The following is a 10,565-nucleotide window of genomic DNA, read 5'->3' as shown; positions in this document are numbered from 1 at the left end:
ATTCTCTGAATATTCTTGCACAAACATTTGTGCATTGCTAGAGTTATGTTCCTCAGATACATTCTGAAAAGTGCAATTTTGAGTCAATATCAAACTTTTGTTAAGTGCTTGTAATACGCCAAACTCTGTGATACTAGTGCTGATAATGAGAGAATACCTACAAGGACACAATGCCTACCTACACCCTGTTTATCGTCCAGCAAGGAGGGAAACTGAACAGAAGACACTCAGGACCTATGGAGAAGTCCAGCTGACCTTCCCCAGAGGGGTCAGCATTCTAATAATACCCACTGATGTCAGGTCATAACAAATAATTCTGACCTGTGTGGAGAAAAATGGAATTGATTTTCTAAGTTTTATGCCTTGTATTGTTCTAATAATGTTTGATACAAAGTAAAGACCAGGGTTTACCTGGGTTAGGTGACCCAGGCAGGGTGGCTCACGCCTGTAATTCCAGCACTTTGGGAGACTGAGACAGGAGGATCGCTTGAGCCTAGGAGTTTGAGACCAGCCTAGACAACATAGCGAGACCTTGTCTCTACTAAAATTCAAAAAATTAGCTGGACATGTTGGTACGCACCTGTAGTCCCAGCTTCTTGGAAGGCTGAGGTGGAAAGACTGCCTGAGCCCAGCACTCCAACCTGGATGAAGAGTCAGACTCTGACTTTAAAAAAAAAAAAAAAAACCCGCCGGGCTCGGTGGCTCAGCCTGTAATCCCACGCCTTTGGGAGGCTGAGGTGAGTGGATTGCCTGAGCCCGTGGGTTCGAGACCCACCTGGGCAGGCGAGACCTCGTCTCTAAAATAAATCAAAAAATTAACCGGGCATGGTAGCGTGCACCTGTAATTCCAGCTACTCGGAAGGCTGAGGCGGAAGGATCACCGGAGCCCAGCAGGTCAAGGCTGCAGTGGCCAGGAGTGGTCACTGCACTCCAGTCTGGGCAACAGAGTGAGACTCCAACTCAAAAAAAAAAAAAAAAAAAAAACCTCATCAACAAGGGTACCTGCATAATCAATATTTGCACACCTAACCCTGAATTGTATCCCACATCTTTATAATAAAAAATAATAATTTTTTTTAAAAAGCAGAGTAAGGTGAATTAAGGTGTTAAGGTGAATTAAAACTTACCTCCTCACTGTCATGGCTTGAAGGACAAGTTAGTAAAATTCACATCCTATAAGGCATAAAAAGAAGCAGCCCTGAGCTAGTTGTCAGTGTTCACAGGGCATCACTTGGAATTTTAGCCATTTTTGCCAGTCAGTGCTCCAATATATGTGGGCATTTGTGTCTATGGGAACATGCGTGTTAGCCCCAGCGGAGATGACAGGGACCAGGGCATGTGCATGTGTGACACACTTACGTGGGAGTATGCAGGGTTGACACAGCCAGTTCTGTCCCATATGGTGACATATGTGTGCATGTGAGCATCATGGGGGGGTGACAGGGGCTATGCAGGGTGAGAATCTGTAGAGGAGGAGGTGTGACAACTGTATGCTCCACAGCTCCACTTCAAGCAGCCTAGACCTGAGACTCTGAAACACAGATCCAATGCCTTCTCATTTCTGATGGTTACAGATATGGCCTAGACAGGTGTGCCTTGGGAGGTATTTTCTAATGTAGCCTGTGATCCTGAAATACCCCAGTGTCTCATTCTTGTCCTCCTCTTCTCCCCAGAACAGCACCCTTCAGAAAAAACATCCCTTAGGAGGAAGAATTGTTACTCATCTTAAAATCAAGATTCAGGTGCATTACCTTTTTCATTACATGATTAGTATTTGGAAGACAAGACTGTTTACTTTCTTTGTCCCTAAACATTCTCTTATTTACTTATTCTTCTAGTAATTTCTTCCCAAGGGATGTGACAAGTGTATCCCTCAGTGAGGTCTCTGTTGACAAAGCCCCTTCTCTGAGCATTACTCATGTACCCATTTGGCAAATTACTTAGGTCCTCCAGTGTGTCTATGGGAACATTTCTGCTCTTCTAAGAATCTTGATGGTCTAGGAGAATGCCTCCTGGAGCTTGATGTTAGTGCTTTATATTAGTATGTCTTAATGCAGAGGGAATTCGTTTTTAGGTGGAATCAAACATCAGCTATCATTGGGTCTTCACCATGGCCTGATTTTCAGAGCACAGCAAGAAAGTAGATGGTTTGGTTGGTCACTGTGTGACAAAGTTATCAACATGGTGAGGCTTTTAAGAGTGGGGTCAGCCAGGCACAGTGGCTCATTCCTTTAATCCCAACACTTTGGGGAGGCCAAGGTGAGAGCATTACTTGAGCCCAGAAGTTCGGACCAGCCTAGGCAACATAGCATATTTTAAAAGATTTTTTAAATTACTCCCCATGGTCCTAGCTACTGGGGAGGTTAAGGTGGAAGGATCACTTAAGCCCAGAAGGTTAAGGATGAAATGAGCTATAATCGTGCCACTGCACTCAAACCTGGGAAACAGAGTGAGACCACTACTCAAAAAAAAAAAGTAGGGTTTGAAAAAATTTCTGTTATCAAAGACATGAATGCTTTCCAAGTAATCAGTGTATTGAAATTTGTTCCTTTATTTTTAACTAGATTTTCTTTGAGGCTGACAGCCTCGATTTTTCTCACTTGCTTCTTCGTGTAAACTGTGAGAGCAGCATGATTTGATGTTGAGTGTGAGTCCTGGTCCTAGGACAAAGGTTGGAAAACTTTGTAAAAAGTTGGGTAGTAACTATTTTGTGATTTGTGGGCCACATACGGTTATATAGCCTTCTTTTATCTTCCTCTATTCTGTGTAGGACTAGGATAGAGGAAATATCTTCTCCCCCATGAGTGTAATCTGTTTGGGACTTCCTAAAGTTACATATTTTATAATGAGATTAATGCAGTCCTACCACAAGAAAATATTTTCCCTGAAGATCACCAAGAGGAAACTCAAAAAAATAGTTTTTTTTCTTTCTAGAACAGTTTTAAGTGTATAGGAAAACTGTAAAGATAATACACAAGGTTCCCAGATACCCTGCACCCGGTTTTCTATCTCTTCTCACTCTTCAACCCCTATAAATCATATATTCATATATTTGAAAGTATCCCATAGGTCTCTTCCTCTTTCTTCACTCTTTTGCTATCTTCTTTTCTTTTTGTTCTCCTAATTGGCTAATTTCAAATAACTCCTTTGAGTTCACTAATTCCTCCACATGATTGAATCTGCTATTGGTTCCCTCTTTTAGAGTTTTGAGTTTATCATTGTATTCTTCAGTTTCAGGATTTCTGTGTGCTTCTGCTGTATGGTTTCTATTTTTATTTTGTAGATATCCATTTCTTTGGCAGCAATTGCTGGAGCTTCAGAAGGTTCCTTTGGTGGTGTTATGTGTGCCTGACTCTCTGTGACCTGTGTAACCTTGCACTGGTGTCTGCGCATTTGAAGTGACCAACTCCCCTTCCAGGCCTTACACACTGGTTTAGCAAGTTCATGCCTACTCTCACTAGGTGCCCAGCTAACAGGATTGCCTCCAGTATTGTGATTGAGTCAGGCTGGAACTGGGTCACATGACTGCTGGTGGGTCCACAGTGGATTCTGTGGTTGACAAGCCTGTGACCAGGGACTTTTCAGGACAGGAATCTTCTCTGGTCCCTGAACAGACACAACTGTGTTCATAAACTTGATCCATGTGGCTGGTGGTGGGATGAGGGTCCACTTCAGGGTCCGTAGCACTGTCTGTTACCAAGTGTGTAGATTGATGCAGCTTCCTCCATATCCCTAGGTAAGCTCCCATAGGATAACTGGGAAAGCAGTATTGCTGTAGCCCATGGCCGAAAAAGGCTGGAACCAATCACAGGACTGCTTCATGGTCCATAGCACAGACCAAAGTTCTCAGGCCTGTGTCTGTGCAACAGACAGGCATGTATGTCTCTTGATGGATTCATGGGCTGCAAACCTGATTCTCAAACCACAGATGAGAGTGGTATAGCACATTTCTATGGTTGGCTCAAGTACCAGGTTCAGCAGGTCAGCCTATGGGCACCAACAGGCTTTCCCCATTTAGTTCCACAGATGGGCAGAACTGCTCCCAGGGCACAACTGAGTAGGACTAGGATAGAGGAAATATCTTCTCCTCCATAAGTATAATCTATTTGGGACTTCCTAAAATTACATTTTTTTTTTTTTTTTTTGAGTTGGAGTCTCACTCTGTCGCCCAGACTGGAGTGCAATGGCCGCTACCGGCCACCGCAGCCTCAACCTGCTGGGCTCTGGCGATCCTTCCACCTCAGCCTTCCAAATAGCTGGAACTACAAGCGCATGCTACCACGCTCAGCTAATTTAGTTACATATTTTATAATGAGATTAATGCAAGCCTACCACAAAAAAATATATTCCCCTATGAAGTTCACCAAGAGGAAACTCAAAATTACCGATACCTGTGCTATCCAGAGATAATTCATGTTAACTTTTAGTATGAATGTTTACATTCCTCCCCTCTGTCACTAGGCATATTTGTGTTTTTTGTTTCTGGAGCATTGAATATGATTAATCAATCATGTAAATGAGTCAAAGACTCTCCAAATCGTAGTTTGTAAAAGGAAACCAACCTGACCATGTAATGCACACATACTCAAAAAATGTGGAAAGAGGAAAGCGTGCCGGTCATGTTTCTTTGCTTCCAGAATGCTCTCACATATTTACACCTTAAGGATTACAGTTACATTGTCTTAAACAAAACCCGTGGCAACAAATTATCAAGAAAAACATTGTTTCGGATCTAGATTTTCCAGGATTTTGATGCTTCTTTCACAAAACATATTAATCATGGATGAACTGGAAAATAACCACTGGGTGCCATCCAAGTATGAACTGTGCAAATAGCATGTCCAAGGTTATATTTACAAATAACAAATAAAGACTGTATAAATAGCATTTCAAAAGTATATGGAATAGAATTAGATGGCAGTCATTTAAATGTTTACATATATCTCTTCTCCCGAATCAAAAAGAGAACAAGAATCAACCTCATGCTAATATTTTCAATTTGGCATCAGATTAGAATTTTTGAGCTAGATTTTGTATGCAGAATCATGTCTCTGTCTCCATCCTCCAAGTTGCTGGTGGAGAGAGAGTATTGCCTCTTTATACATCTTAGAATCTTTTTGGCTAGTATGGTTGACAAAAACAATTTCATTTGCAATATCAGCCTCTTAATGTCTTAGCATTTATGATATTGACAGCTGGCATAAGAAGCACATATTTTTGGTAAAAAGAAAAGAAAAAGAAATACCACACTTGAATTACTTTTATAAAAGTGGATTAAGGCATATATAATGTTACTGATCTTCAAAAATTGCGGTTACCATATATTAAGTAATTCTTGCGTATTACTGCAAATTTTTATGTAGATTATCTTGTTGGAAAGTAGTATTAGTCTTTTTTATTTTTTGTGGAGACGAAGTCTCATTATGTTGTCCAGGCTGGTCTTGAACCCCTGGGCTCAAGCAATCCTCCCTCCTTGGCCTCCCAAAGTACTAGGATTAACGGCTTGAGCCACCACACCCAGCCCCTTTTAGTATCTTTATTCCAATTTTACCAGTGAGAAAGCAGACACTGTGAGGTTAATAATCTAATCAAAACTCACATTCACATCCTAAAAAGCAGACCACAGAGCCTGTGTTCTTAATTTCACCAAAACAACTCTGCCCATATTTTATGTGCCTTTTAAACCTTTCTCAATTAATAAGAATCAATATCATTATTAGTAAATGTATTTTATGCAGTTATATGGTAGACCTCTACTGTGAGATTTTCCTGTCTTCTACTGTAAAATTTTCATTTTAAAAATTACACTCTGGAAGTTTGTATAACACCAATAGATTATATCCATATGAATGTCCCAGTTGTGATATTATAGGATGTACTATAATCACCAGTTGGAGTGACCGGGTGAAAGGCACACAGGATCTCTCAGAATTATTTGTACACATGAATCTACAATTCTACCAGTTTAAAAAGAAAACCTTTCACAGAAAAAAGAAATCATTCTCCGACCATTCTTGGACATACATATATGTGTATACTACTTCAGCTGTTTCCTTGGGATAAATTCCAAAAGGTAGATTTTGGAGTCAAAATCAGTCTTTTGTTGAGTCCTGCACCATGCCAGACCCTATGGATATTAGGACTCCGTGAGACTCAGACTGAGGGATGCAACTGCCACCTGTATGTTGTCTATAATCCAGCAAGGAGGGGAAACTGACTAGAAGCTCAAGGCAGCCTGTGACTGAGGCCTGTGGACATACCAGGTGACTTGCCCCTGGAGGCAATCAAAAGGGGACATCACTCAGCCTGTAATCCCAGCACTTTGGGAGGCCGAGGCAAGTGGATTGCCTGAGCCCGCGGGTTCGAGGCCCACCCAGGCAACTTGGCGAGACCTGATCTCTACAATAAAAATCAAAAATTAGCCAGGCCTGGTAGGGCGCGCCTGTAGTTCCGGCTACTTGGAAGGCTGAGGCGGAAAGATCGCCGGAGCCCAGCAGGTCGAGGCTGCGGTGGCGGGAAGCGTGCCACTGTACTCCAGTCTGGGTGACAGAGTGAGACTCCAACTCAAAAAAAGGGGGCGGGGGGCATCACGCTGAGGACAGCTGTGTCCTGATCAGCACCACTCTATCCAGAGGCCGGCCGAGGTCCTTGGCCGTCTTCCCTCTGGAGCAGGATGTGCTCAGAGGGAGGCTCCCACTTTGGGCACCACCTCGGGCCTGTTGTAGGGCCCTACCTGGAGAACCTTCTGGACTACATTTCCCAGGGTCTCCAAGCCGCCCCACGTGAAGCCCAAGCTGCATGCTGGGACCCGCGGGCTCTGGTCTCCCGGGATACCGTCCGCGTCCTCCCAGCCCTGGCACTGCTCCCGACGTCCCGGTGGTGCCCGCCCAGAGCGGGGACTGTTCATGTCCCAGGAAGAACCCAGGGGTGCGGTGAGGGGCCACTCCAGGTGAGGGCACCAAACAGCCTCCACCTGCGGCTTCAGGGAGACCGAGGAGGGCAGGGGGTGCGGGAGCGCGCGGGAGAGTGTGGCCACACGCAGGGTCTGTGTACACACAGGTATCAGGCTCTGTATGCAGGGATCTGTTCGCGTGCACGTGTTTCGGGTCTGTGCGCGTGCGTCTGTGCGCGCCTCCCAGCCACCCAGTGGTTGAGGCCTGTCCCCGGGACTGACATGTGCGCATGCGCATTGGCTTCTGCAGGGTGACGGGGACCGGGCAAGCAAGTGTGTGACGTACTTGCGTGGGAGTGTGCGAGGGTGACGCGACCGCCTCTGTCCGCGAAATTGTGACACAGGTGTGCGAGCGAGCGTCACTGGGCAACGGGGCCATGCGGGGTGAGTGAGCATCTGCATCGGTGACGCAGGAGCCGTGTCTACGCGGGCTCGGTGGGGCGACCTGCGCAGGGCGCTCAACCGTGTGACGCACTTGCTTGAGAGAGAGTGGGGCGCGCTTTACACCGCGACACCAGCATTCTGGAGGCTTTGGGGGTGACGCAGCTCGAGTCGTGTGAGCCTCCGAGGGGCGACAGTGTCTCCTGAAGGTACATTCCCGTGGGCTCTGTGGGGATGGCACGGCCAGATGTGTCTCCGTGGCTGCAGATGTGTCTTTTCTGTGGGGTTGTCAGGGCTCGGATGTGGATGTTGGTGGGTGTGACAGGGCAGAGTTGTGTCCCTTGACAGCGTGTGCAGCCGGGAGGCTGTGGCTGGTGCAGGTTTGTGCTTGGGGACTGGGTGATTGGGTGGGTGGCGTTCTGGGCGAGCCAGGTGTGTGTGACGGTCTCCTCCCAGCCAGTGGCACCCACCTGAGGACAGTGGCTACAAAGGAACAGGAGGACCTGAACTCTGTCATGAAAATGACCAAAAAGGGCAAAGACACTCTTGGGGTGACAGTTGCAGAGTCAGAAGTACTTTCCTTGTGTAGGCCTTCTGATGACAGGAGGAGACCTCCAGAGTCGACTTCCTTTTGTAAAGAGATGGCCCCCAAAGGGAGGTGGGGAGGGGGCAGCCCCCTGTTCAGAGTCTCAGTGTAGATCACAGTCCAGGAATCTCAGAAACTCAGATCTCAGGGCCCTCATTTCTGAAAGGCTCTGGGTACGGCCTGGGGGTATGTGTTCTGGAGATTATTTTCTCATGTTGCCTTCACTCCAAAAATGCCCTGGTGTCTCACTCTTTTCATTCTGTATCCCCTAGGTCAGCATTCTAACAAGAAGGCATCCCTGAGGACAAAACTACTACACGTCTTAAAGGTTCAGGCAAGTTTTGGGTTTTTTTTCATGAAATGATGTGTGTCTGTAGGATTTAAGACCAGATTTAACATGTTGATTTCCAGGATTTCAGTCCTGTCTCTGCCTCTTCTTACCATTTCGAGCTTTCTGAAGATAGGCTTGTGATGAGAGTGAATTGCATTAGTATACATAAAACCTTAGAGCAGCAGCTCCCTGGGACATAAGCTGACGGTTGTTATGTGTTGTGATGGGTACTTGCAGGTTCACAAATTGAACCAGAGCCTCAAATGGTCTAGAACAGGAATCCTTAACCTAAGTTCCTTTTTTTTTTTTTTTAGTTTAATTTTATTTTCTTAGAGACAAAGTCTCAGACCTTCCCTCAGACTGGAGTGCAGTGTCACTGTCATAGCTCACTGCAGTCTCAAACTAACGGCACAAGCAATCCTCCCTCCTCAGCTTCCCCCGTTTCTGGAACCATAATTTCATGGCATTAAGAAGGATGTACTTAGCCAAGCTCGGTGGCTCAGCCTGTAATACTGCGCCTTGGGAGGCCAAGGCGAGTGGATTGCCTGAGCCTGCACATCTAAGATCCACCCGGGCTACTTGGTGAGACTTCATCTCTACAATAAATCAAAAATTAGCCAGGCGTGGTAGCGTGTGCCTGTAATTCCGGCTACTTGGAAGGCTGAGGCGGAAGGATCGCCAGAGCCCAGCAGGTTGAGGCTGTAGTGGCCGGGAGTGTCCACTGCACTCCAGTCTGAGTGACAGAGTGAGACTCCAACTCAAAAAAAAAAAAAGGAAGGATGTACTTGACGGTTTTTTTAAAAGGCAATAACTTTAAAAAAAAAAGAAGAAGAAGAAGGGTGTCCATGCCTCAAAGACATTTAGAATCATTAGTCAAGCACTGTGTTACCTTTATCATAATTCATGTTCTGGATAATGGAAATGATTAAAGTAATCATAATACATTTGTGTTATGGAATATAATGGAGCTACAAAGAAGTAAGTTTAGAGCTAGTCATAAGAAAGAAAAATGCATGTGGCATAATATCAAGCACTACTAGTAGTGCCTAAACTACTAGTAGTTATTAAAAACTGTGTGTGTTGGAAATGTTGAGATTACCTAGTAATCCCATTTAATAAGATTCTGTAAATATTCTATCCAACGTGATACTCTGGATTGATTCAGTGAAGGGAAAGAGGAGCTTGGCCACATTTACTGATCACATTCTCTGTACCAAACTCACTTCTGTCTGTTTTGCATCCATCCATTAATTTATCCTTGTCTTAGTCAGTTGACCCTGCTGTAACAAAGTAGTGGCTGAAACAACAAGCACTTATTTAGCACAGTTCTGGGGGCTGGAAGTCCAAGAAGAAGGTGCCAGCATGGTCAGGTTCTGGTGCATGCTCTCTTCCAAACTGCAGACTGCCTTGCTCTTGCTGTGTCCTCACATGGAAAAGAAGGAGCCAAGAGCTCTCAAGGATCCTTTGTATACGACACTAATCCCACTCATGAGGGTTCTTCCTTCACAGCTTAATCACCTCCCAAAAGCCCCACCTCTTAATATCATCACCTTGAGGGGATACCATTTCAATATAGGAATTTGGGGGAAATAAAACATTCAGTTTATTGGGAGTTCTCTGTAGAAGCACTTTAGCTATATTGATGTGTTCAGGGTCTGATTATATTACTGAGACAGGGTGAAAGAATGTTCTAGGAAAAAATGTTCTGGGACAGAAATGTTATACCTATTTCAGTGGCACTGTTTTTTTTTTCAATATTAGGCCTTACATCAGTTCTTCTTTGCTGCTATAAAAAAGTTGCCACGGATTTATTGGCTTAACACAACTCAAATGTAGTATCTTAGAGCCCTAGAGGTCAAAAGTCTGAAGTGGGCCACATTGCCTAAAACCAAGATGCTGGCCAGGCCCCAAGGATGTTCCCGCTTGGGACTCTAGGGAGCATCTGCTTCCTCGCCTTTCCCAGTTTCTAGATGCTACTCACACACCTTGGCTCAAGTCAGCAAAGACAAGTCCTTTTCCCATCACATCACTCTGACCATGCTTCTGTCTCCACATCTTCCTCTTCTTCTGACTCTCCTCTCCTACTTTTAAGGAGCCTGGCGATTACATTGGGCCCACTGGGATAATTCCGGATAACTTTCCCTATCTGAAAGTCAACTGATGAGCAATTTTACGTCCATCTGCAACCTCACTTCCCCTTTGCCATGTAAGGTAACATTTACAAGTGCCAAGATTACCATATGGACATTTTAGAGAGGCAGTCGTTTTGCCTCATGCAGGCCTATCCATTTTTTTTTTTTTTTTTTTGGAGTCTC

General features: G+C 44.9%; 1 protein-coding gene across 2 annotated transcripts in view; it reads left to right on the top strand.

The window, feature by feature from the left end:
* Positions 1–7,325: 7,325 nt before the first annotated feature.
* Positions 7,326–10,565, top strand: part of ZNF331 (zinc finger protein 331) — a 48,974-nt gene continuing 45,734 nt past the window's right edge. For both annotated transcript variants that reach the window (XM_008067369.2, XM_021717252.1), the window contains exons 1-2: positions 7,326–7,542; positions 8,192–8,247. The gene's annotated coding sequence lies outside the window, so the exon portion shown is untranslated. The remainder of the gene's footprint in view (positions 7,543–8,191; positions 8,248–10,565) is intronic.

This window comes from Carlito syrichta, unplaced genomic scaffold, assembly GCF_000164805.1.
Source record: "Carlito syrichta isolate Samal-C Ts95f unplaced genomic scaffold, Tarsius_syrichta-2.0.1 Scaffold309491, whole genome shotgun sequence".
Classification (NCBI taxonomy): domain Eukaryota; kingdom Metazoa; phylum Chordata; class Mammalia; order Primates; family Tarsiidae; genus Carlito; species Carlito syrichta.
The sequence above is the reverse complement of the archived record's forward strand: the minus strand, read 5'-3'. Positions and strand labels throughout refer to the sequence as shown.